This window comes from Perna viridis, chromosome 13, assembly GCF_037379345.1.
Source record: "Perna viridis isolate PV_CMFRI_1.1 ecotype Kerala chromosome 13, ASM3737934v1, whole genome shotgun sequence".
In the NCBI taxonomy this organism is placed as follows: domain Eukaryota; kingdom Metazoa; phylum Mollusca; class Bivalvia; order Mytilida; family Mytilidae; genus Perna; species Perna viridis.
In genome coordinates this window covers 21,651,830-21,677,448 of record NC_142457.1, presented here as the reverse complement: position 1 = coordinate 21,677,448, position 25,619 = coordinate 21,651,830, and the positions used below count along the sequence as shown (strand labels likewise).

The following is a 25,619-nucleotide window of genomic DNA, read 5'->3' as shown; positions in this document are numbered from 1 at the left end:
CTGTTATGATATTCTTCCTCCGTTTAATGATCTTATTTCTAGGGTTGGACTGTGATGATATTCTTCCTCCGTTTAATGATCTTATTTCTAAGGTTGGACTGTGATGATATTCTTCCTCCGTTTAATGATCTTATTTCTAGGGTTGGACTGTGATGATATTCTTCCTCCGTTTAATGATCTTATTTCTAGGGTTGGACTGTGATGATATTCTTCCTCCGTTTAATGATCTTATTTCTAAGGTTGGACTGTGATGATATTGTTCCTCCGTTTAATGATCTTATTTCTAGGGTTGGACTGTGATGATATTCTTCCTTCGTTTAATGATCTTATTTCTAAGGTTGGACTGTGATGATATTCTTCCTTCGTCTTAACAGAAATACTATATACCGTTTATATTTTGATCGGGGTGTAGGATCAAATTTCAAATAAAAAGCAGGATGATGTGGTTTAAGAAATCCAGAACAGGTTGATTAGAAAATATCCTATGTACCGTTTTGAATACTTATTTTACAACTTTATTAAGCTCCGAACAGCGTGTGACGTTCGAAATTCACTCTAGGAGCTGCAGCCAGCCCTCTCAGAAAATGCAAGAAATTTGCAAAGACGGGGTAAAGTGAATGATTTTACACGACGTTATCCAATTGTCAAACGTCGTTTGAATTGAATAAAGCCTGAAAATTTCGAAAGGCCAGTCTGCAACAGTTAATGGGAGACAAAACAAACGTCTGCCGCTGCGTGGAGTTTTCCAATTCATGTACTGCCCGTTTGTGATGAAATATAGCGTAAATGAATTGTAATGAAAGCGGGTAATTTGGCGCTATATATAACACTTGTTTAACCTATCGAAAATGATTTAGGCTAATCAAGACCATTGCAGTTGATTCCAAGTTTTCGGGTTTTACCCTGGTATCGTCATTTCTTATACGGATTTCTCCTTTGAAAATCTTTTAACTATTCCTTTTGAATATCTTTGTAGAAGATTTGATCAGTTCGATAATTCTGTCATTCCCTTCATCAGGATGCATCTTTAAACTAATTCTTTAACTGGGATGCTATTTTCTATTTTTTATATGCTACCTGTGATGTGTGCGGTTTTTATTTTGTTCCTTGTCTATACTTTACATAAAGATACTTCCCCGGAAGTTTACTTAACATTGCATTACATTTCTAACGTTCTCGTTGTTGCCTTTGTCAAAACTCCATCGTTTGACTTTTAAGTATCATTTTGTGTAAGAATCAGGCAATGGTTGGCACATCATTTTTGTCAATTAGGTCTTGTTTGCCTCAAATATATTCAATACATATAGAAAACAACTGAAAAACTATTTAAATTTATTCTGAAGGATTGATGATGTAGATATTTTTTGACTGCTCAGATAAGGAAAAATGTTCGGGAAAGGTTTCCCGCCATTTTTCTGTAGTGCATTTCAATCAAATGACCTATCAATATCTATACAAGGCAAATTTTACAAACACATTGACGGTTATTTCTGGAGGTTATAGGGTATAAATACTTGGTTAATGCAAAAAATTATCTGTGTTTTTTTTCCTTCATGTGCCACATCTTGTACATATTTTGCCTGATTCTTAGAGGGAGAAGAACTTAATGACATTTTCCTGATTTCCAGGATAGATTTGGTAGATTTTGTTCAGGTTCGTGTAGAATGATTCAATTTCAGAAGTAACACGATTTCTAATTGGATTAAAAATTTCGTCCCTCATCTTATAGACAAATTTTGTAATGAATGTGATGTCATCAAATCTTTTTAATGACTTACTCGTTGATTTCAAAATGAAATCAATCCATGTTACTTTGATGCTTAAATTAGATTGATGCAAAATGCTAAAGACAAACATTGCAATGATTTGTAAGAGTTGTGTCCCTTACCCTATGTCTACCTCCTAAATAGTCTGTAAATATATAGATGTACACGAATACATAAATGAATAGTTTGAATAAAAAAATACATGTATCATGATATTTGTACAGTAAGAAAAATGCCCAGCCAGTATTGGACTTGTATTGTTTGGTTTAGCACTGTAAATGTTAAATTTGTTTATTGGACCCAATTTTTGCGGCAAAATAAAATGTCATGTGATTAGTTTTTAAACAAGTCACATTACTTTTTATTGTTTTTTTGTTTTTGTTTTTTGTTTTTGTTTTTTGTTTTTTGGGGTTTTTTTTGTTTTTTTGGTGGGGGTGTTTTTGTCTTATTGCTTTTTGCCAGGGGGGGGGGTGTTTTGTTTGTGTGTATGTGTGCCTTTTTACATGTTATATTTTTTAATTAATGAGCACAAAAATTTTTGATTTAACGGTATACCGGAAACAGATTAAAATGTCAAGCTTAATGACTGGAATTGTGACTTTCTTCTTGAGTCAGCAATTTTAGGAAACTTTGACGAATTTTACAATGAACTATTATCTTTGAACGAATAGTTTTCTTGGTTGCAAAATATACTTTGTTTTCTTGTGTAGAGGTATGTTAATGATAACAGCAGCGTGTCTTAATCGAGACACGGTTTTGCTATCAGATGCAATCTAGGGAATAAATCCTTTTTCTGGTTTAATATGATCATGTTATTATTTTGTAAAAATGGGTGTTTTTGGAATTTTAATAATTGATTTATTTAGAAAGGAAGAATTTTTCAATCGATTTACTTAAACACGTACAGCAGTAATATTGCTTTGATTTTATTAGAACGTGTATTAGATTTATTGCCTTAGACTTTAGTGGTAACATTGTTAAATTGCATGATGTAACAATAGATTGTCTCAACCAATGCTGATATAGGCATCAAAAGGTAGAGATCTTTGTAAGAATCAGGCAAAAATATGAGACATTCAAATCTTTTTAGTTGACAAAATTCATCACTCTACTTAAGGCGGAAGACCTAAGGAATGAAACACAAATGATTGCAACGTTTGTATTCAGCAAGTATCATCAATCTCATGTAAGCATCAAAGTAACTTGGATAGATTTCAATGTGTTTCAAATGAAAGCTTGATAAGCGATGGTGAAATTGAATATGATACAAACCACTGATTTCAAGAGTTGTGTCCCTTATCCTAGGTCTGCCTCCTTATAATGATCTCTGTATCACTGAATATGTTTGGAATTTTCTCTTTAGAATGTTAGAAAAAAATCAGATTTTTAAGAGTTCATTTGCAGCGTATTTCAAATGAAATTCCAGCTCATTTTAACAATCGCCAAGAAAAAGAATTTAAAACTGTTTTTTTTTTTTTTGTTCAATAATAATTACTACACACGTAGAAGAGCAGATAATTTCAAATACTCGAGTTTTGTGTTTGTTGCACATTCTGTTCCCTTGGAAACGCTGTATAATTATACGAATTCTTGATAACATGATAAAATTTGGCGGGAAATATTTCCTTGTACTTTTAAATCAGTTTCTACAACTTTATTGGTAAGTGCTTATATTAAATAAAAAAATCACTATATCAGTCGACTGACTGAAATCGATGTAATGTAAAATATGTAGAGTGAAATCGATGTAATGTACAATATGCAGATTGAAATCGATGTAACGTTCAGTATGTTTACTCTTTGTGAGGTGTAGTTAAGGCATTTCAGCTTAAAATGAAATTTTGCAAAGGATACTTCGTATATTAGGTTTGCTTCCGATTTCCTCCGCACACATGTAACCGCTTCCTGATTTATCATTCCAAAGGCTTAAAGGCTCATTTATTTTTATCACTAAACTTTTTTTATTAAAATATTATTTAACTGCGTTGGACTATTATGGAGGCTTATTGGTGTCAGAATACAGATTGTAAACATTACAAGCCATGAGCTCTACTCATAAAAAAGTGATGTACGGTACTAATTACATGAAAGGATGGGGTTATATACTGATTGGGACAGAGATGTACACCTCGGGAGATCCAATTCCTCCGTTATTGCATATTTCGTTTTGCCAGTGTTCACTCTTCAGTTTTTATGTGTTATCTGTTTTATTCGGTTTTCTACACTGTGCATGTAGATCATCATTGTTTCCTGATTTTACGTTCATGCCATGTTTTTGTAGTATCCCACCGCTGACGCGTCGGTATTTTTGCCGATATTTAGACGGAATTACTAAAAACCACCTCACATTCATATCCGTTCCGAAAAAGCTCTTCGTTTATATCGAAGTCAATTTGGGTCAATAGGCGTAAGATCTGATAACTTGCAATGGAAGACAGGACAAAAGAATTCAAACTTGAATTGATTAATACAAAGAAACATTTCTGATAGTTTAGTGTTCAGAAATGTATTTCCACATACATGTACATATATTTCTTACTGGACTTGTTTTCTTCAAATCCAAAACCCTTAATCTGTCAATTATAGATTCTACGTACATGTTAATGGCTGACTTGTGTGAAAATCGTCTATTTACTACCTTGTAATTAAACATGACAATGAAAATTACGGCACGAATTCTTTTTGATATCGTGTTAGCAAAAGCTGCATATATTTCCTGCAGGAAGCTGACAGCGCTTATCAATACTCCGTATCTTTTAGTGTGATAATTAGCTTCCGTGGTTCAATGCGCTTTTTTCACATAGTTTACCATTTCAACTGTCGATTTGAATTAAAATGTTCCTAAGAATAAGATACATGCACATACATGATTGATTTATAAAATATAGTTATTAATTTATCTTCTTTTTTATTTATTGAGTTCATTCTTTTTTCTTGTAAAATATATGACAGAGTAATCAAGGGAACCAACGTTATAGCGGTAATCAAAAGAATGTAATCCAGGGACAAAAACCAGACATTGAAAACAGACACACACACAACAAAGAACATAGAGTAACTAAAATCATGCATACAAAGTAACAAAAGCAAATAAGCAACTCGGACTCCACTAAAAACTGTGAGCATGGACCAGGTGCACCGGTAGGGTAAGCGTCTTCTCATAAGATTGACACCAATCATATCGCCAAATTAAAGTGCGCTTGGAATGATAAATATGGCGCAAATGATATCGCTAAATTAAAATACACTTGGATTGATCTAATATGGCGCCGGAATGATCGAATATAGCGCTAATCACATTGCTAAATCAAAGTACACTTGGAATGATCGCTTATGGTGCCAATAATATCGCTGAATTAAAGTACACTATAAATGAACAAATATGGCGCCAATCATGTCGCTAAATTAACGTACACTTGGAATGATCGAATATATAGCACCGATCATATCGCTAAATTAAAGTACACTTGGGGTGATCAAAAATGGCGCCAATCATATCGCTAAATTAAAATACACTTGGAATGATCTATAATGGTGTCGGAATGATCAAATATGGCGCCAACCACATCGCTAAATTAAAGTACACTTGGAATGATAGACTATGGCGCCAACGTAATCGCTAGATTAAAGTTCACTTGGAGAGATAGAATATGGCGCCAATGATATCGCTAAATCAAAGTTCACTTGGAGTGATAGAATATGGCGCCAATGATATCGCTAAATCAATGTTCACTTGGAGTGATAGAATATGGCGCCAATCATATCGCTAAATCAAAGTTCTCTTGGAGTGGTAGAATATTGCACCAATTGCTAAATAACTTTTAACAAATACACCATAACTGGTTTCCTTTCGTGCTTTCTTTTTTTTTAATTTTCTTCTTGGTTTTTGTTTTTGTTTTGTTTTGTTTTTGTTTTTGTTTTTGTTTTTGTTTTTGTTTTTGTTTTTTGTTTTGTTTTGTATTGTTTTGTCTTGCTTTTTTTGTTTTTTTTTCATTATTTTATTCTATTTTTTTTATTTGTTGCTTTGTTTTTTTTGTATTTGTTGTCTTGTTTTTGTGTTGTTTGTTCGTTTGTTTTTTGTTTTTTTTTACTTTTTTATCCTTTTTTTGTGTTCTTATTTTGTGCTTTAGTTTTTGTTATTGTTTTTTTTTTTTTTTTTGATTTTTTTTTTTTGATTTGTTTTTGTTTTTGTTTTCTTTTTTGTGTGATTTGTTTCTGTAAATTCGTCCATTCTGCCATAGCATTACTTATAATATATTGACTTTTGATTTTTTGAAAACATTAGGGCGATACATAATTATTTACAATGTCAACAGCGAAGTTTTATTCGTATTATGTAATGTAAATGCACGCGGATCGTTTACCAGTTGGTGCGCAGTAAATCTGTCAGATTTTAATGGAATGTCTGCTCTTTGATGATTAAAACAGTACTTTTGATGCAAAACTTTAATTAAATACAAGACTCCGTAAGAATCAGGCAGTTTTTAAAACAAATTGTTATGTTGTGTCTTTTATCGTTCGTTGTTTGTTGTTTTGTTTCTGTTCGTTTGAAGAAATAACTTTAAAAATATGATAAAAGTTATTAAGCAGTATAAGATATAATTATCTACAAATATGTATTATAAAAGTATCACGTGATTGTGAATGAGGTTATATGCAATAAAATGAGTTCGTGCATTATGTCACATCACAAGATCTCGTCACACCCAGGCAATTATAGTAAATTTTAATGAAAATAATCGACCAATTAGAACTTATGTTACATATAAATTTAAATGATTGTAACATATGAGATCAGTTCTAACTTCTCATAGGAACTGTCAAAAGTGTCGGCTCTAGGACAGTTCTAAAAGTGTCATAGAACAATTCTAGAACCAACTCCTGTGGCAGTTCTACTAGCAGAAATGGCTCTACGAAAACAGTTCTACTGTGGGGCCAACTCTTCTGACAGTTCTAGTAGAGCTGATTCTAGGAGAACAGTTCTACTAGTAGCGCCAGCTCTGCTAGAACTTTCAGAATAGCTAGCCCTGGAACTGTCATAGAACTGTTCTTCTGGCATGTCTAGGGCAGTTTGCTTGAGAGGTTAGAACTGATCGAATCTTTATATTTGGTAAAGAATGTTATTCGTAAATGTATGTAACATGTCTTTTACAGAAAATTGTTGGGGTGTTGCTCTATCTACCGATACGTCAATAAACCGACTGATACTTGTAGTTCATTTAAACCTGTCTAAACCGTAATTCTTTTGTACTTAAAATTCAGTTTCGTCCGGTTTAGACCGATTTTCAGTTTACCAAGCTTCAAATAATTTAAAGTGATAGAAATGGTCTGTAAAAGTCTTTGTCATTGTGTAACCCTTCGATGTCATCCCTACTCAAGGATAAATCCAGGGAGTGCTGAAAACTAAGGTCCTTGTTACTGTGTAACCCTTCGATGTCATCCCGACTCAAGGATAAATTCAGTGAGTACTGAAACCTAAGGTCCTTGTTACTGTGTAACCCTTCGATGTCATCCCGACTCAAGGATAAATCCAGGGAGTGCTGAAAACTAAGGTCCTTGTTACTGTGTAACCCTTCGATGTCCTCCCGACTCAAGGATAAATCCAATGAGTGCTGAAACCTAAGGTCCTTGCTACTGTGTAACCCTTCGATGTCATCCCGACTCAAGGATAAATCCAGTGAGTGCTGAAACTTAAGGTCCTTGTTACTGTGTAACCCTTCGATGTCCTCCCGACTCAAGGATAAATCCAGTGAGTGCTGAAACCTAAGGTCCTTGTTACTGTGTAACCCTTCGATGTCCTCCCGACTCAAGGTCATCGTCCAGCATGGTTCAATAAGTCAAGTTTAGTTTTAGAACAATAAATTCTATAATGAATTCCTACATTGAACATTTTATCATGTTTTGGTGTCTCGCTAGCGTCAGAAGTGACGTACGTTAAACTTAAGATTTCTTCCCTATTAACTCGAGGTAAATAAATATTGTACAAAAAATTCCCTACATAACTACATAACTACATTTCTTTTAAAACCCTGAACACACAGCCAAACTTAATAGGTCACTCTAATTTACCTATCCTATTTCAACTACATTTGAATTGGCATTTTCTGTTGATCTAATACCGATTGTACGAATTAATTATCGGGTTTGTATATCTCTCTAAATTAAGTTTTCTTTTTCTGCATATACCATAAATACCTCAATCACTTACATCCTTGATCAAATCATTCACTTCTTTCCAAAATTGTGTTTTGCAATACAATCACGTTAATGTTAGAAATCGTTTATACAGACGCATATAGTTTATAGGGAGTTTATAGTAGAAACGACATTAACATCTGCATTGCAAGAATAAGACAACGCAGAAATACCAACTGTGAAGGCAGGTAATTGATTCAGTTACATACAAGCATTCTTTGGTCTGATAGAATGTTATGTGAAGACGGTATTGCACTTTTGTCAAATGCATTCGGAAGCACTCGCTGGTGTGATAGAATATGCTATGTAAAGACGATATTGCGTTTCGTTAGAGACGTTTGGGAACACGCTCGATTTGGTGTAATTGAATGCTACAATGTATAAAACCACGGTATTGAGCTTTCGTTTGACATACTTTGCAACATTCTTATAACTGACCCTTACTTCTCCAGTTCCCTTACAAACAAAACCTTCCATACAAGAAGTCACGATGACTTAAGTTGCAAATCAACAAACTTAATATATGGATTAGAATGCAACTTATGTGGTTTAGTATATGTCAGAGAAATGCAAGAACGATTAAACAAAAGAATGTGCGGTCATCGTTCGGGAATTAACACCACCAAATTTCCGACAGTTTATCAACACTTCAATCAACAAGATCATTCAATCATCTCCATGAAAGTTCGTATTTTAGAAAAAAAAATTACCATCCCACGAACAGTCCCGTTCTAAGTAAAAACTATCGTGGGGAAAGAGAGGAGTACTGAATACGCATACTAGGTACTGCAATATCTTACGGATGCAATGACAACATCAAAAGTATAGGAAACCTTTCAAGCCAATATAACAATAGCATGAATGTGATGAATTTATTTGACAAAACTCCAAGACGGGGAAGGAGTCATGGCCATCGCCACTATACGTCACCTAAGTTACATGATGTCTCCATAGATGGTCTCCTTCCTTTCATACAAAAACCTCTTAGTCTTCATCACATTAGAACCAAACTTTATTCTATACCTCTCACTCTACTACACTCCTTTTACAAAACAAGTCTTGACACTCCTGTTTCTGGTCCTACCTCATCATTATACAGACTTGTTGCCTTCATTTGAATATTGATTTCCACAGACTCTTTAAACCATTTTGTGTTAAAAGTCAAGATGAAGAAAAACGATCATTTCTTCCACTACCGTTTGGCAACAAAGGTATAGATGCAATTAATTTGGCTAACACCCTCCATCACAAGAACGTTACCAACAAAATTCCCCCATATTTCAAAGACAAATCCATACCAATTATTTCATATTCCTATATTTCACCCATTGCATCCAAAATTTTCAATTATAAAAGGCTATTGCAGAACCTCCAGATTGAGGACTTCAAGACTTAACCACCTGATTGTTCTTGCAAAACCTCTCCATTCAAATATAGTCTTTCTTGTCACGTCGTTACGGGAGATTTAACCATCACCGAAAACGAATCTCTGCGTAATATACTTTCTAAAGGTCCCATGTACCGTGAACCACGCTCCATAAATTGGTATTATAACTTTAAAGTTCTTATGGATGCCATCGAGGACTATGCAAGAAAATGGATAAAACGAGAACAAGAAGACATTGATTCTCTGTCAGAGTGGTTAAAGGCCGTGAGGTCTTTAATTTTGAAACGAATGATAGTTTTAAGTGGGTCAATGAGTGCCAAGGCTACATCAGTTTTCAAAGACCCCGATGTAGCAAAAACATTGTCTACTATACATGAAAAATATGTTGTCGTACCAGCAGACAAAGCCCAAAACAATATTATTTTTGTCTGCAAAACGTTTTACATCCAATGTCTATTATCAGAGGTAGACGTAAAAAATAATAGCAGTGATAAGACCTATACTGATACCACACTCTCCAAAGAAGAGATTGTGGAAAACCATAAATCTGTGCTATCCTCTTTTGGTCTCTCTACCAAGGACGATGATTGTGATTTACCGTCTATGTACTGGATTCCTAAACTCCACAAGAATCCATACAAACAACGTTTTATAGCTGGATCTGCAAAATGTACCACCAAACCTCTTTCAAAACTTTTAACTTCTATACTCACATCTGTCAAAGAGGGTCTGCAGTCCTACCACAACACTTGTTACTCCTGCAGTGGTATTAATTCAATGTGGATCCTGAAAAATTCGAAAGATCTTTTGGAGACAATCAGTTCAAGACTATTATCTGAATATAATAGCATTAAAACCTATGATTTTTCAACACTGTATACTTCTATCCCCCATACTCAGTTAAAATCCTGACTTAAAAACATTATACATCGTTGTTTTTCCAAAAGAGGTGGTACACCTAGATACAAATACGTAGTTCTTGGTAGAGATTCCTCATACTTTGTGAGAAATAATTCCAAATCATCTTCCAAATATACAGAGGAAGATGTTTACAAAATGCTGAAATTTTTAATCGGCAACATATTTGTCCAGTGTGGTGGGCGTGTTTTTCAACAAACGGTCGGCATTCCAATGGGAACAAATTGTGCTCCTTTACTTGCTGACCTATTCCTTCACTCTTTTGAGGAGCAGGGTTATGTTGCTACAAGACTGAAGTCATCACTACAGAAGTTTTATGCTCGTTATCATGAACTCGTGGTTCGTTATAGTGTATCCATCTGCACCATGAAAACTGATTTATTCAACGGGTCACAGTTTTCCTTTCCTCGTTTGTCTACCCCGGACTTGACTTTTTATGAGCAACTCGGTGGGTGTTTCTAGAAAAGCAGAGGACACTTACCCTACCGGTACACCTGGTCCATGTTGCTAATTTGCTTTTGTTACTTTGTATGTATGATTTTAGTTACTTTATATTCTTTGTTGTGTATGTCTGTTTTCTATGTCTGGTCTTTGTCCCTGGATTACATTCTTTTGATTACCGCTTTAACCTTGGTTCCCTTGATTACTCTTGATAGCACTCTCTGGTGTGATATAATGAATTGCACTTTCGTCAAAACCAGCTTATCGCTTTTGTTTTCACAGGGCATCACCTGACTCTAAAATAGGCAGGTTCGCAATTTGTCGGGTTGCATACAAAATAATGGGTTGTATTGACCTGGTTCCTTCCATAATATAACCTAAGGATATTGTACTCGACAACCTCTGGGTTTAGATCATATAAACCAGCTGGGAAGCCTGTTATTATACTTTTGATTTCACGGGGTATCACCTGACTTTTAAATGCACTCGTGCGAAATCGGTCGAGTTGCGTACGTGTACCTACTAATGGGTTGTATTGACCTAGTTTCTGCCATAACCAACACCCAAGCATATTATACTCAACATTCATATAAACCAGCTGGGAAGCCTGTTTATCGCCTTTGAACTTACTTATAAAGATCAAAGCAGTTACGGCGGAAACGGTGAACTTTAGCATCGGAATGATTTGCGTGCATAAACCGAATTATTGTCAACTTTGCAAGTACCATGTGTATCTGTACTGTTTAGTAACATTTTCGAGATGTATCTCTTCTGTCAGTTTAGCTATTGAAATATTAATTAGAAATATGACACTTACAGGTTTCCATGACAGTCCAGCGTAGTTAAATCAAGCTGTCAGTTTAGCATTCTTAAAATAAAACAGCATTCTGACCCCAACAGGCTTCCGTAATAAACTAATGACGTTCAAGTTTAGTGACTTAAAAATTAAAGAACCTACAGGATTTGGTCATTGTCCAAATGGTTCAATAAGTCAAGTTTGGTTTTAAAACGATAAATTCGTAATAATTAATTCTTATGATATTTTTAACATTTTATCATTTTTGAGTGTCCCGCCAGCTTTGAATGGACATTTGGCAGAAGTGACGTACGTTAAACTTAAGATTTCTTCCCCATTAACTCGAGGTAAATAATATTATACAAAAAAATCCCTACATAACTACATTTCTTTTAAAATCCTTAACACATATTTTTTTCTTTCGGCCATAGCCAAACTTAATAGGTCACTCTAATTTACCTTTTGAATTGGCATTTTCTATTGATCTAATACCGATTGTACGAATTAATTATCGGGGTTTGTATCTCTCTAAATTAAGTTCAGACTAGGAAATTAAAGCCCACCCGAGACTGCCTGTTTACTATCGGGCGGTCAAATATTAAATTTAAACAGCCCGGTGGTCGGGCTATTTTTACGGATGATTGGGATTACCCTTTATTGTAACCAGTTCTCGGCATTACCTCATTCATAACGGAACTTAAGAATCAAACCGATCAAGTAACGGTACACTATCACGTGTATTGACTCGATCTCTGCAGGGAGCATGGTAAACCCTTGTGTGTGTCAAGTCAAATCCCATAGGCTATTTTTTTAATTTAATTAACCAGTAGCGATCGCGCTTATAAAACAAAAATATTGACGGAAAGGAAAAAAATGATTTTTTTTTCTTTTTTTGTTAAATTTGTAACAGTTGTGTCTTCACGTATCTGTGAACCTACGTCGGTAGGCCATTCCTACCGGAATGAGAACCTTTCTACAGTTCTACCGTGGGAACAGAAAATATACCGCTTTCTGAACTGTCAAAAAATATCTAGAAACACGGTATTCAAACCCCAAAATTCGTGTTTCAGTCTCATTCCTTTGATTATTTAATGAGCCATAAATTTGACAAAAGGTGTTAATTGCTGTCAAAACAGGCAAAGAAATGTTTTATGACAAGTAAATATTCTTTGTGGAGCAATCAGCTGATCAGTGTTATTGATGATGATTGACAATTAGAAAAAAATAGATCCCGATTGAACACATCCGCATTTCATGTACACCAGCCATTTCCTTTAGGTTAATTTAATTTGTTAATTACTGTCAATTTAACAGTCTGAAACTTGTAGAGCCACGTGTGTTAACAAATTTTAAAATTACCATTCCTGATTCAAAATGTCAGTTACTTCCCTCATAATTCTTATTTTTTTTACATTTTCTGTAATTTCAACAGTACGGTATATTTCCCAGATTTCGTTTGCAATAAGTAAAGAAAATAATACTCCTTTAGAATTGTTATGGTTTTGGAAATTTGGTATCAGCATTATTGAATATTTGCTACATTTCTCCAAATATTTAATCTCATGGTATGCAGTTCATGAAAAAAAGACTTTCACTTCAATTTTCATACGACATGATAATGCCAACCGATCGTGAAAATACAATGCTAATGTTGTTCACAACAAAACAAAAAAAAAACAATGCTAATATTTATGTTTTTTCTTCTTGTATATGTCATTTATTATTATTATTTATTCTATCTATCATTAATAACTTCTCATATCTTTTTCTGCTTAAATTGTAATATGTAATGCAAGAATGTTGGGTAATTAAAAGTCCAGTATATGCAAATTTGGTCCTTAATTTTCATACTTGAAGCCTAGAGCACTGTCCCTTGGTGTCCTTTGTCTTGAAGCAACTGAAAAGACTTGCTTCTCTGCACTGGGCACAAGGAGGCTTCTAGTGAGAATTATGTCCACTGCACTTATTTATTTATTTTTTTCTTTTCTTTCTTTCTTTTTAATGCATTATTATCACTATTGCAAATAGATATGCCCTTAAGTGAATATACATTTACATTCTTCATTCATATAATAATATGATGATCATAATTATAATCTCCATTATCATAATCCAATTTTGTAAGTGAAACTGATGTGTGCCAGTATGATAACTAAACACTATGTGTTGATTACTATGATGTATTACTCATAATGCAAGTAAAAGCTAAAAAAAAATGTGACAATTATTTAGTTTGTAAATTAACTGTTGATATTATATGTTATTATATATGTTCAATCAAAACTGTTGTATGTAAAACAAAATGGTATTGTAATCATGCCCTTTATGGGCCCTTTATTGGTGAATAAACAGTTCTTCTTCTTCTAACAAAGATCGTGCATTATTTTGAACATAATTTGTGACAAGAGAATACTCAGTATAGTCTAAAACAAAACAAAATTCAAGTATGAAGCCGTCCATAAATATTACACGTAATTTACTTGTTTTGTTAGAAGAAAAAAAGACACTGATTAAAAAATGTAAAAAACCTCAAGTTTTCAAACCAAATCTCCAACTGAAAAATAACTAATCTCCAGTTTTGAAGAAACCACTTTATCACATGTAACAGTCTTCACGACAATATTTTTTACTTCCCTCCCTCCAAAAAAGCGATCTTGATCCGAAGGAAAAGAATAAATTGTATAATCAATCTTTAAGTTAGCCAAAACGATTAATTGTTCCAAGCTTTAAAGCGGAGTTTCGAATGGTTAATTTGCGACGACCGCATGGAAAGTTATGGTGTCAACTATGCCGTTCAGCTGTCTGGAGATGAGTCTGAGGATGATTATTGACAGTGACTGAGTTTAAGTAAAGTAACAATAAATGAACTCAAAATTTAATTTTTATTTACTTAAAGCAGAACTTTTCAGATTGCATGCTGAATTACGTTGTAGACCAAAAATCTACCCGCTAAAAATGAAATGCTCTTTAAAGTCACCAGTAGTGTCTCAATTATATATGCACTTTTTGCGGTGTGTTTTCATCAAGTGACAAATCATGTCATTCATATCACAGACATCTTGAGGTTTATCAAGTTATACTTTTTTGTCATGCTAAAATTTTAAACATCAAAATACATTAGAATCTGAAAAGGAATTTTCTTGCATAAATTTTCAGGGCTCGTAAATTTTAATCAGGACAAGTAACTTTTTGATGTAGCCAGCCCTGTGGTCTGGTAGATATTTTCTAAGAGTTTCCTACCCTGTAATTAAGTTTTCTTTTTTCTGCATATATCATAAACATCTCAATCACTTACATCCTTTATCAAATCATTCACTTCTTTCCAAAATTGTGTTTTGCAATACAATCACGTTAATGTTAGAAATCGTTTATACAGACGCATATAGTTTATAGGGAGTTTATAGTAGAAACGACATTAACATCTGCATTGCAAGAATAAGACAACGCAGAAATACCAACTGTGAAGGCAGGTAATTGATTTAGTTACATACAAGCATTCTTTGGTCTGATAGAATGCTATGTGAAGACGTTATCGCACTTTTGTAAAATGCATTCGGAAGCACTCTCTGGTGTGATAAAACGTTGTGAAACGACGGTATTGCGTTTCATTAGATATGTTCGGAAGCACTCTCTGGTATGATAGAATGTGCTATGAAAAGACGGTACGTATTACTTTTCGTCAGAGGCGTTTGGGAATACACACGATCTGGTGAGATAGAATGATGCAACGTATAAAACCAGGGTATTGAGCTTTCGATAGACACGCTTGGTAGCACTCGCTGGTGTGATAGAATGAATTGCACTTTCGTCAGAACCAGCTTGGAATCCTGTTTATCGCTTTTGTTTTACAGGGCATCACCTGACTCTCAAATGGACTGGCTCGCAGTGTGTCAGGTGGCATACGAAATAACGGATTGTATTGACCTGGTTTCTGCCATAACATTACACCCAAGCATATTGTACTCGACATTCATATAAAACAGCTGGGAAGCCTGTTTATCGCCTTTGAACTTATTAAAAAAGATCAAAGCAGTTATGGCGGATATGGTGAACTTTGGCATCAGAATGATTTGCGTGCATAAACCGAGTTGTTGTCAAGTTTGCAAGTACCAAGTGTTTATGCACTGTTCAGTAACTTTTGTTAGATTGATCTTTTCTTGATAACAGATAGCTCTTTGAGTGCAGATACGTGTAACAGGGGCGTATTCAGGCGGGAGCGTGCTCCCCCTAAAATTTGCAAAGCATGGGTTGTGAGGGGTAGAACATGGCGGATTTAGGTTGAAACTTAAATTTCTCGCTAATTTTACCACAAAAGATATCTTCATTACAGAAGAATATTAAAAAAAAATAACCTAAAGGAATTTTTCGCCTCGCTCCGCTCGTCGAAATTTTAACTGTGCGTTCCACTAATCTAAAATCCTGGATCCGCCCTGTGTAAGATGTATACAAATAGTGGGATAAAAGGCTTAAGTAATAAATATACTTTTGTTTAACTTTTACTGGTTTCTATTATACCGGAGCCCATTAGGTGCACTGTTTTTTTTTTTTTTTTTTTGTCTATATGTTGGAATTTCGAACTTTAAAGTTGGAATTTCCGACTTTATTAAACCTTTTATACTAGTAGTTTTTTTTTTTTTTTTACTTTAAGAAATTCCAAATTTAAAGTCGACAAAAGAAAAAAAAATGGACGTGAGGCAAACATCTGGTAAATTGTAGCAGATAAGTATCATTTTGTGAAAGAATCAGGCAATGGGTTGGCATATCATTTTTTTTTTCCATTTGATCTTTTTGCCTCTAATATATTCAATGCTTTTACGGCTCATCCGGCATTCTTTCCGTCCGTAAACACGCCATAATAGCGTATGCCAACCCAAACGTCGCTTCTCGAAATATTAATGTATTTGGTACAAATCATGATGATACATCAAGCAAAGATGACCTATCGAGTATTTTATCCGCGATTTTCTAGTCGAAAAAGCAGTAACTCCTTACGGTGTATCCATCTGCACAATGAAAACTGATTTATTCAACGGGTCATAGTTCACCTTTCCTCTTCCGTCTATCCTAGACTTAACATTTCATGAGCAACTCGGCGGGTGCGTCTAGAAAAGCAGAAAACGCCTAACCTATCGATGCACCTGGTCCATGCTCCCAGTTTGCTTATTGACGTTTGTTGCGCTGTATGTATTATTTTGGTTATTTTATGATCTTTTTTTGTGTGTGCCTGTATTCCATGTCTGGTCTTTGTCCCTGAATTACATTCTTTTTGATTTCCGCCAGAATCTTGGTTCCCTTGATTACTCTCTCCCGAAGCTAAGGATTCTAATCAGTTGTAAATAAAAAAAATGGGTTGGGGAATCCGATGATTAAAACCCTCACCTTAATTATTGGGACATTTTGTTAATTTTGTGCAAAATGAGGGCGAAAAGGAACCACTTCTTATTTTTCATTTTGTGGATTGAAACCTCTACCCCTTTTATAAATTTCAGGATCTGCCCCTCCAAATACACATGAAAGTGATAAACAAACTCGTCATGTCAGGGTAGAACTTTGAATTCAAATCCGGACACATGGAGAAACAACACCATCTATATTAATTCATAAGAGTAACTGGATTACAATTTTGAAATGTAATTTATGAATGAAGTGTATATTTGCATTATAGCATATGTACCAGCTTTCCTTCTCAGTAAAAAGCAATCAGTTTATGAGGTGGCATTTACTAGTATATTCCTGTATGTGCAAACAATTTTGATTTTTTAGTATCATTTTGTGTAAGAATCAGGCCGTGGTTGGCATATAAATTTTCGCAATTTGGTCGTTTTGCAACAGATATATTCAATGTGTATAAGAAACATCCGGGAAGCTATTTAAATTTATCCTGAAGCATCTTTGACGTAAATATTTTTTGACTGCTTATTTGTGGATAAAGTGCAGGGAAATTTTCCCGACATTTTCCCATGATAGTGCATTTCAAATAAACTTTACCTATCATTATTTTAAAGAGGCAAACTTTACAAATACTTTGATGGTTATTTTTGGAGGTTATGAAGTATAAATATTTAGATAATGCAATTAAATCTCTCTTTGTTTTTCTCCAAGTGCCACTTCTTGCACACATTTTGCCTGATCCTTAGATAAAGAAGTACTCAAATCAATACGATTATATTCTTTAGTGGTTGGTTACAATGCATAAATAAATCAAACAATTTTCAAATAAATTTAGTATACACATAATTTAATGATACGTCAATGTAATAGCTTCCGTGTTTTGAAACGTTTGCGTGGGTTTACATTATGCAATTTGCTAACCAAATGTCTATCAATTCCTGTGTGGTATATGGGATGAATATCATTATTCATTTGATTGCATTTCTACCAGAAAAAAAAGTTTCGGTCCTCTGTGTTTACGAAGCACTTATTAACACCAACATTTATTGCATTGTTCACGGAATAATTTGGTGAAAGTAGAACGGATTTTTTTCCCTTGTTGAAGGTTGTCTTTCAGTTAGGTACATTATACATGTATTTAGATTGTGAGTACATTATACATGTATTTAGGTTTTATTGTTATTGCTTTTTGAGCGAAGTGAGTTTAAAAGTCGGACAGGAATTATCTACTAAATTATTTCCAGGACAAAATATTTTATACTTCATGTACCTGTTCACCATGAATACTTGGGTTCATGTACATGCACATATGATATTTATCTTTAGTGAAAATAATATGATGTCAATTTTACGGGATTTTGGTTTTTTTTCTGTTATTAGGGAAAGGGGGTAAAAATCCTCATCAAAATTTTCAAACAACTATGGTTTGGGTATACACACTATTATTAACATATTTTGGGGAACTAATTAATCCATGTCTGCCTTCAAGTATTTGAATTTCAAGAATCTTGAAATGTCGAGAAAAAGTGAATGATTTTTCCGCTTGCTTTATGACGTCTGATTTAAAAAAATATCTGAGAATATCGAAAGGCCTGTCAGTAGTGAAAAGATAGTGAGAAATTGAACATCTGTAATTGCGTGGAACTTGTACCTGCCTTACCCGCCGCTTTACGCCACTGCTTTTTTTTTCTTCCAAACAGACTGCAGTGGTGTTCCGGTTCAGACTTGTAAATAGAAACTTGTTTTAACCAATCCCTACTTGGGCTAGTTTACACAGAATAAAAATATGTATGAAATTGATATAAGGGGACTTAAAAGGGTGTCTGGTTAAGACAGGTTTCCGGATTATTCAGGTGTTTGGTTTATACTGGTTTTTTTATTATTCAGTTGTGTGGTTTAGACAGATTTTTGGATTATTCACGTGTCTTTTTTAGACAGGTTTCAGGATTATTCAGATGTCTGGTATTAGATTTTCGGATTATTCATATGTCTGGTTTAGACAGGTTTCAGGATTATTCAGGTGTCTTGTTTAGACAGGTTCCATGGAAGAATTCATCAATTTCTAACGAGAAGTTTAACCGTAATATTGCATGTATTTGTTGATTATCAAATTAAAAACGGCAAAATTCCAAATTTGTTTAAAATGGAATGAATTAGCAACAGGCAAAAATAAATATAGTTTAATCCGAAGATTTCCCTTAATTCAAATTTTCAGTCACCAACTACTTTTATTTTTGTCTAGAAAACGAAGTATATAATACACTGAAAACTGTTTAAACTGAACCCCACTTAACTTTAATGTTACATTAATAAAGACGAACTTTCATACATGTTTGGTTTAGAAAGGTTTTTGGAGATTACTATGAACTGGTTTAGAAAGGTTTTTGGAGATTACTAAGAACTGGTTTAGAAATTTTTTTGGAGATTATCTTGAATTGGTTTAGAAAGGTTTTTGGAGATTACTTTGGATTGGTTTAGAAAGGTTTGTGGAGATTACTTTGGATTGGTTTAGAAAGGTTTGTGGAGATTACTTTGGATAGGTTTAGAAAGTTTTTTGGAGATTACTTTGGATTGGTTTAGAAAGGTTTTTGGAGATTATTTTGGATATGGTTTAGAAAGGTTTTTGGAGATTACTTTGGATATGGTTTAGAAAGGTGTTTGGTGACTACTTTGGATATGGTTTAGAAAGGTGTTTGGATATTACTTTGGATATGGTTTAGAAAGGTTTTTGGAGATTACTTTGGATATGGCTTAGAAAGGTTTTTGGAGATTACCTTGGATATGGTTTAGAAAGGTTTTTGGAAATTACTTTGGATATGGTTTCCAAAGGTTTTTGGAAATTACTTTGGATTGGTTTAGAAAGGTTTTTAGAGATTCCTTTGGATATGGTTTAGAAAGGTTTTTAGAGATTCCTTTGGATTGGTTTTGAAAGGTTTTTAGAGATTCCTTTGGATATGGTTTAGAAAGGTTTTTAGAGATTCCTTTGGATTGGTTTAGAAAGGTTTTTGGAGATTACTTTGGATTGGTTTAGAAAGGTTTTTAGAGATTCCTTTGGATTGGTTTAGAAAGGTTTTTGGAGATTACTTTGGATTGGTTTAGAAAGGTTTTTGGAGATTACTTTGGATTGGTTTAGAAAGGTTTTTGGAGATTCTTTTGGATTGGTTTAGAAAGGTTTTTAGAGATTCCTTTGGATTGGTTTAGAAAGGTTTTTGGAGATTACTTTGGATTGGTTTAGAAAGGTTTTTGGAGATTACTTTGGATTGGTTTAGAAAGGTTTTTGGAGATTCTTTTGGATTGGTTTAGAAAGGTTTTTACTGTATATTCATAAGCTACAACAACGAATATCTTGAACAGGCAAAAAAAATAAATGAAAAAGTTGCTTAAGATGCCAGTTAGGTAATTTATCTAATTGTGCTACGATCATTTTACACTTTATTTGCAGCAAACTTGTTAAAGTTGGTTTAAATGCGTCAATTAATCTATTAATCGGAGGCAGATCCATTCGTTCGTTTCATTTCCTTTTTTTTCTTTTACACACAGGCGTATTCCGTTTAATGGTTTCACTCCCTGTTTTAGAGTTGTATTCCGTATTGGTTTCACTCCCGGTTTTAGAGGCATATTCCGTTTATTGGTTTCACTTCCGATTTTAGAGGCATATTCCATGAGTTGAATTTATTCCCGTTTTATTTTACTAAGGTAAAATTTCGAGTTCTCCAAGTGGTCTTGCTTGTGTGATATAACTGAATTTTAGTATGATCTGTATATGCTTTATATGACATTTTAGTATGATCTGTATATGCTTTATATGACATTTTAGTATGATCTGTATATGCTTTATATAACATTTTTGTATGATTTGTATATGAATAAAAATTAGTTGTATCAGTTTCTTTGCTTGTGTATGTACAGTATATGTGTAGTCTGCTATATCATTATAACTCAAATAGTCCTACTTCTTTCTTGTTTCTTATTGGTCAGTCAACCTTTTGGCGGGAACTTCTTATCTAGCCAGTTGACTCTAGATGTTGAGCGAGTTTAGAAGCCATTTTGGCCGTGTGATAATGACTGGGTACAGGGAATTCCTTCCTGGCATTTTAACACACATTAATTAATACCACATTAATCAATACAAATAAGTTATTTCCTTCTGATATGAAATAAACCCGGATAAAATGGTTTATTTAACATTTTACTGTGGTAAATTTTAATAGCTTTTTTCTTAATACAGTCTGCATGCAGCAATCTTATGTAGTTTTAATACATTTTTTTTTAATTACATTTTTTTCCGAAGTTCATTTTTTCTTCAGTGCCTTTTTGAGCAGCATTGGTCATACGTTTTTGATATTCAGTATACAGCAACCCTTAAGTTCTATCAGCGATCAATAGAACAGCCTTGACCGCAAGTTTTACGTGTAAAGTAGACTGCGCATACAGCGACCATGTTTGTAATCCTAAAACTATCATTTTTCTCCTCTGTGATCAATTTGAACAGCCTTGACCGCACGTGTAATTTAGACTTGGCATACAATGACCCTAAATTGTCTAAAAACTCTCATTTTCAACTCAAGATCAATTTCCGATAAGTAATTATGGGATAGAGTTGTAAATTGATGTATCGTAGAACATGTACAATCAATCAAACCAGTATCTACGTCTAATTTTATAACTGAACATACATGTATATGTTTATTGCCAGAATATGTAAGAATCAGGCAAAACTGAAAAAGAAATGTGTAATGCTCAGGAAAAACACAAGAACTCCATAATGTGGGCACAGTTTATGATCTATATTGGAGATGAATTGACAATTCGTTCCTCTTAAGAATGCAGAAAAGTGAGTTGAAAGTTACGATAGAATGATAGGGAAAGAGAGTTATTGAAATCTAAATACATGTCATAGTAAAATTATTCTAAACATAGATGTAATTCTGAAAAATTTGAAAACCTGTCTAAACCAGACCTTTCTATGACTTTAAGTGTAATTTTATCAGTGGTAATCCCCCGAGGTAATTATTGACCGAAAACATATCTAAACCGTGGTAAATCCCCGAGGTAGTATTTAACCTAAAACATATCTAAACCGCGGTAAACCCCCGTGGTAATTATTAACCGAAAACATATCTAAACCGTGGTAACCCCCCCCCCCGAGTTTAACCGAAAACATATCTAACCCGAACCAAGTTAGTCTAAAAGAGGTTCGGTTTACCCGGATTTTACTGTAAATGTCTACATCGTTCAATTGATAAGATGCACTTCGAAGGTCAAAATCAATATTATCAGCCAACATCTGCAAGCATGCTATCCCAGTGATAATAACTGTTATGTATTAGTGCTATTTCTGTCAATGCTTTGATTTCAAGTGTATAGGGCTCTGATTAGTAGGCGAAGTGTTACGTAATAGTAAAGTATGTTAATCTACATAAAATGTTTATGATAGGATGTTTATCTGATCATTTATTTGTGCACATTTTTTTAATGAAAAGGTGTTTCAACCCCAGAAAAATTTTCAGGATTTAACGGTTACACTTGTGATGGCCCTGTTTTCCCGGGGTCCAAATCCCCGAGACACTTCCTACAATCGGACAATGGCATTTTTTTTTCTTTTCGAGGGAGAGCTCCAACCTCCAGATAACCTCAAAGGATTTTGGATTGTTGAAGCGTTGTTTGTCCGGTGGTGGCCCAACCCCCATGCAGAACATCCTAGAATCTGATATTGCCATGGTGTTATTGCTCGGGATCTGACATTGCCATGGTGTTATTGCTCAGAATCTGACACCGTTAAAGCTTTGTCTTTAATTGTCTTTCTGGAACACCATCAGATCGTTCTACTACGTTAGACGTGAATTTGGCTAAAATACATGTAGTTAAGGAGATATCATCACTTTTCACATTTTGTAGGAAAGAAGCATGCCTTAAAGTTTTTTACTTGAATTTTTTTTCATGTGTGTGTTTGTGTGTGAGTGTGTGTGCGTGTTAAAAATTAGGTCAAATAACAACAACCAATGTTTTATCTTTCGAAAGCACATGCATGTATAAAATTTAAATAGCAGTCTATGTAAGAAGCATGCAAAATCTGTAATATGTGATACACCGCTACACATTTTTTTTTTATTTTTTTTTTTTTTTGTATTAAGTTGCATTATGGGTATACAGTATATGATATAATAGCATGTAACTTTTTCCATTCCAATCTGTCTGCTCTTGGGAGATTATCCACATTGAAAATACGATAGTTTCTATTGTATTTTAGTGTCATTTACAGAATTATCTTCATTAATTTAGAATTCTACATTACATTCTATATGATTTGTCTCCTAAGAACAAGGGTTATATGAAAAGCCACAGGGTTAATATCTGTTTACTATAACATTTAAGACAATATATAAAAATTCAAGAATCAGAACAAATCAGCCAAAATGACGAGGCATTTGTCCTGGACATTACGTGGAGGTTCTGCCAGGATATCGCTGAAATACTGATAGGGGTATCGATGGGGACGATTCCTAGGACAAGGCAGGAACATTACAGTGGACTTTGTCGGGATATCACTGTGGACTTTGTGGGACACTGCAGGTGACTAATCCTGTTCTAAATTGGCATTAACCTTGGATTTTTTCGAAATTTTTCGACGAAATATTTAAGCACATCCATAGCAAATTATCTCTAACATCGTCATGGGCAGTTGACTAACCCATATTGATCTCCAGCCAAGATAAATTACAATGTAATTTAGATAATGAGTAACATGCCAACATTAATTATAAATGTACTTATAAAATGTGTGTAGACATTCCTGCTTCGTGTCAATAATTATCTTACAACACCACTCGAGCGGATTTTACCTTCTCCACAATTCCTCTAAGGGCACATTTAGAATCCTTTCCATTTTTTATGTAGCAAAAACATTGTCTACTGTACATGACAAGTATGTTGTCGTACCAGCAGACAAAGCCCAAAACAACATTGTTTTTGTCTGCAAAACGTTTTACGTCCAATGTTTATTATCAGAGGTAGACGTAGAAAATAATAGCACTCATAAGGCCTATACTGCTACCACTCCAAAGAAGAGATGGTGGAAAACCATAAATCTGTGCTATCCTCTTTTGGTCTCTCTACCAAGGACGATGATTGATTTACCGTCTATGTACTGGATTCTTAAACTCCATAAGAATCCATACAAACAACGTTTCATAGCTGGATCTGCAAAATGTACCACCATACCTCTTTCAAAACTTTTAACTTCTGTACTCACAATTGTCACTGTATACTTCTATTCCCCATACTCAGTTAAAATCCCGACTTAAAAACATTATACATCGTTGTTTTTCCAAAAAAGATGATATACCTAGATGCAAATATATAGTTCTTGGTAGAGATTCATCATACTTTGTAAGAAATAATTCCAAATCATCTTCCAAAATATAAGAGGAAGATGTTTACAAAATGCTGGAATTTTTAATCGGCAACATATTTGTCCAGTGTGGTGGACGTGTTTTTCAACAAACGATCGGCATTCCAATGGGAACAAATTGCACTCCTTTACTGTCTGACCTATTCCTTCACTCTTATGAGGCTGATTTTATAGCTGATTTGATCCGAAAGAAAGAATATCGTTTGGCTAGATCCTTTAATCTCAGTTTCTGCTATATAGATGGCGTATTATCTTTAAACAATCCTAATTTCGGGGATTTGATACATCGCATCTACCCCCAAAGAACTACAGACACCGTGAAGTCAGCCTCATATCTTGACCTACACTTAGTAACCGATGGTAAAGGAAAACTTTTGACCAAACTTTATGACAAACATGATAACTTTCCATTCAGAATTGTCAACTTTCCTTTCATCTGTGGCAACATCCCTTCAGCACCTGCGTATGGAGTGTTCATATCACAACTCATACGTTATGCCAGAGCTTGTCGAAACTACGCAGATTTTTTGTATCGCGCTAGAACTCTAACAAATAGGCTTCTGGAACAGGGTTATGTTGTTACAAGATTGAAGTCATCACTACAGAAGTTGCATGGTCGTCATCATGAACTCGTGGATCGTTATGGTGTATCCATCTGCACCATGAAAACTGATTAATCAACGGGTCATAGTTTTCCTTTCTTCGTCTGTCTACCCCGGACTTGACTTTTTATGAACAACTCGGCGGGTGTTTCTAGAAAAGCAGAGGACGCTTACCTTACCGGTGCACCTGGTTCATGCTCCCAGGTTTTAGTGGAGTCCAAGTTGTTCATTTGCTTTTGTTACAAAATGTATTTTGTACGTATGATTTTAGTTACTTTATGTTCTTTGTTGTGTATGTCTGTTTTCTATGTCTGGTCTTTGTCCCTGGATTACATTCTTTTGTTTACCGTTATAACCTTGGTTCCCTTGATTACTCTTTCTTAACCATTTCATACTCTGTATGTGCTGGCACATCTAGAATTCTAAAAACAGAGGAAAACCTCTGATGATAGAGTTAACCACCTCGGTGGTCTTGTGGTGGCGTGATCGCCTCGAGAGGGGGAGGGCGTGGGTTTGATCCCAGATTGAATCACATCAAAGACATTAAATTGTAACCAAGTCAATGCTTCTCGCTTTTCGAATAAAAAGGCAGCTTAATTTTGACATTAAGCTTGGATAGGCAACCATGGATCTCTTGTACACACGCAAAATTATTTCATATGATTTTCACCTGAAATGAGCAAATAAACTATGTGACAGAGTTCACGTGAAA

At 34.4% G+C, this 25,619-nt stretch overlaps 1 protein-coding gene across 1 annotated transcript in view; it reads left to right on the top strand.

Annotated features, from left to right (window-relative positions):
- Window positions 1-25,619, top strand: part of LOC148599987 (acid phosphatase type 7-like) — a 55,082-nt gene that overhangs the window by 1,320 nt on the left and 28,143 nt on the right. The gene's annotated exons all lie outside the window — the stretch shown is intronic.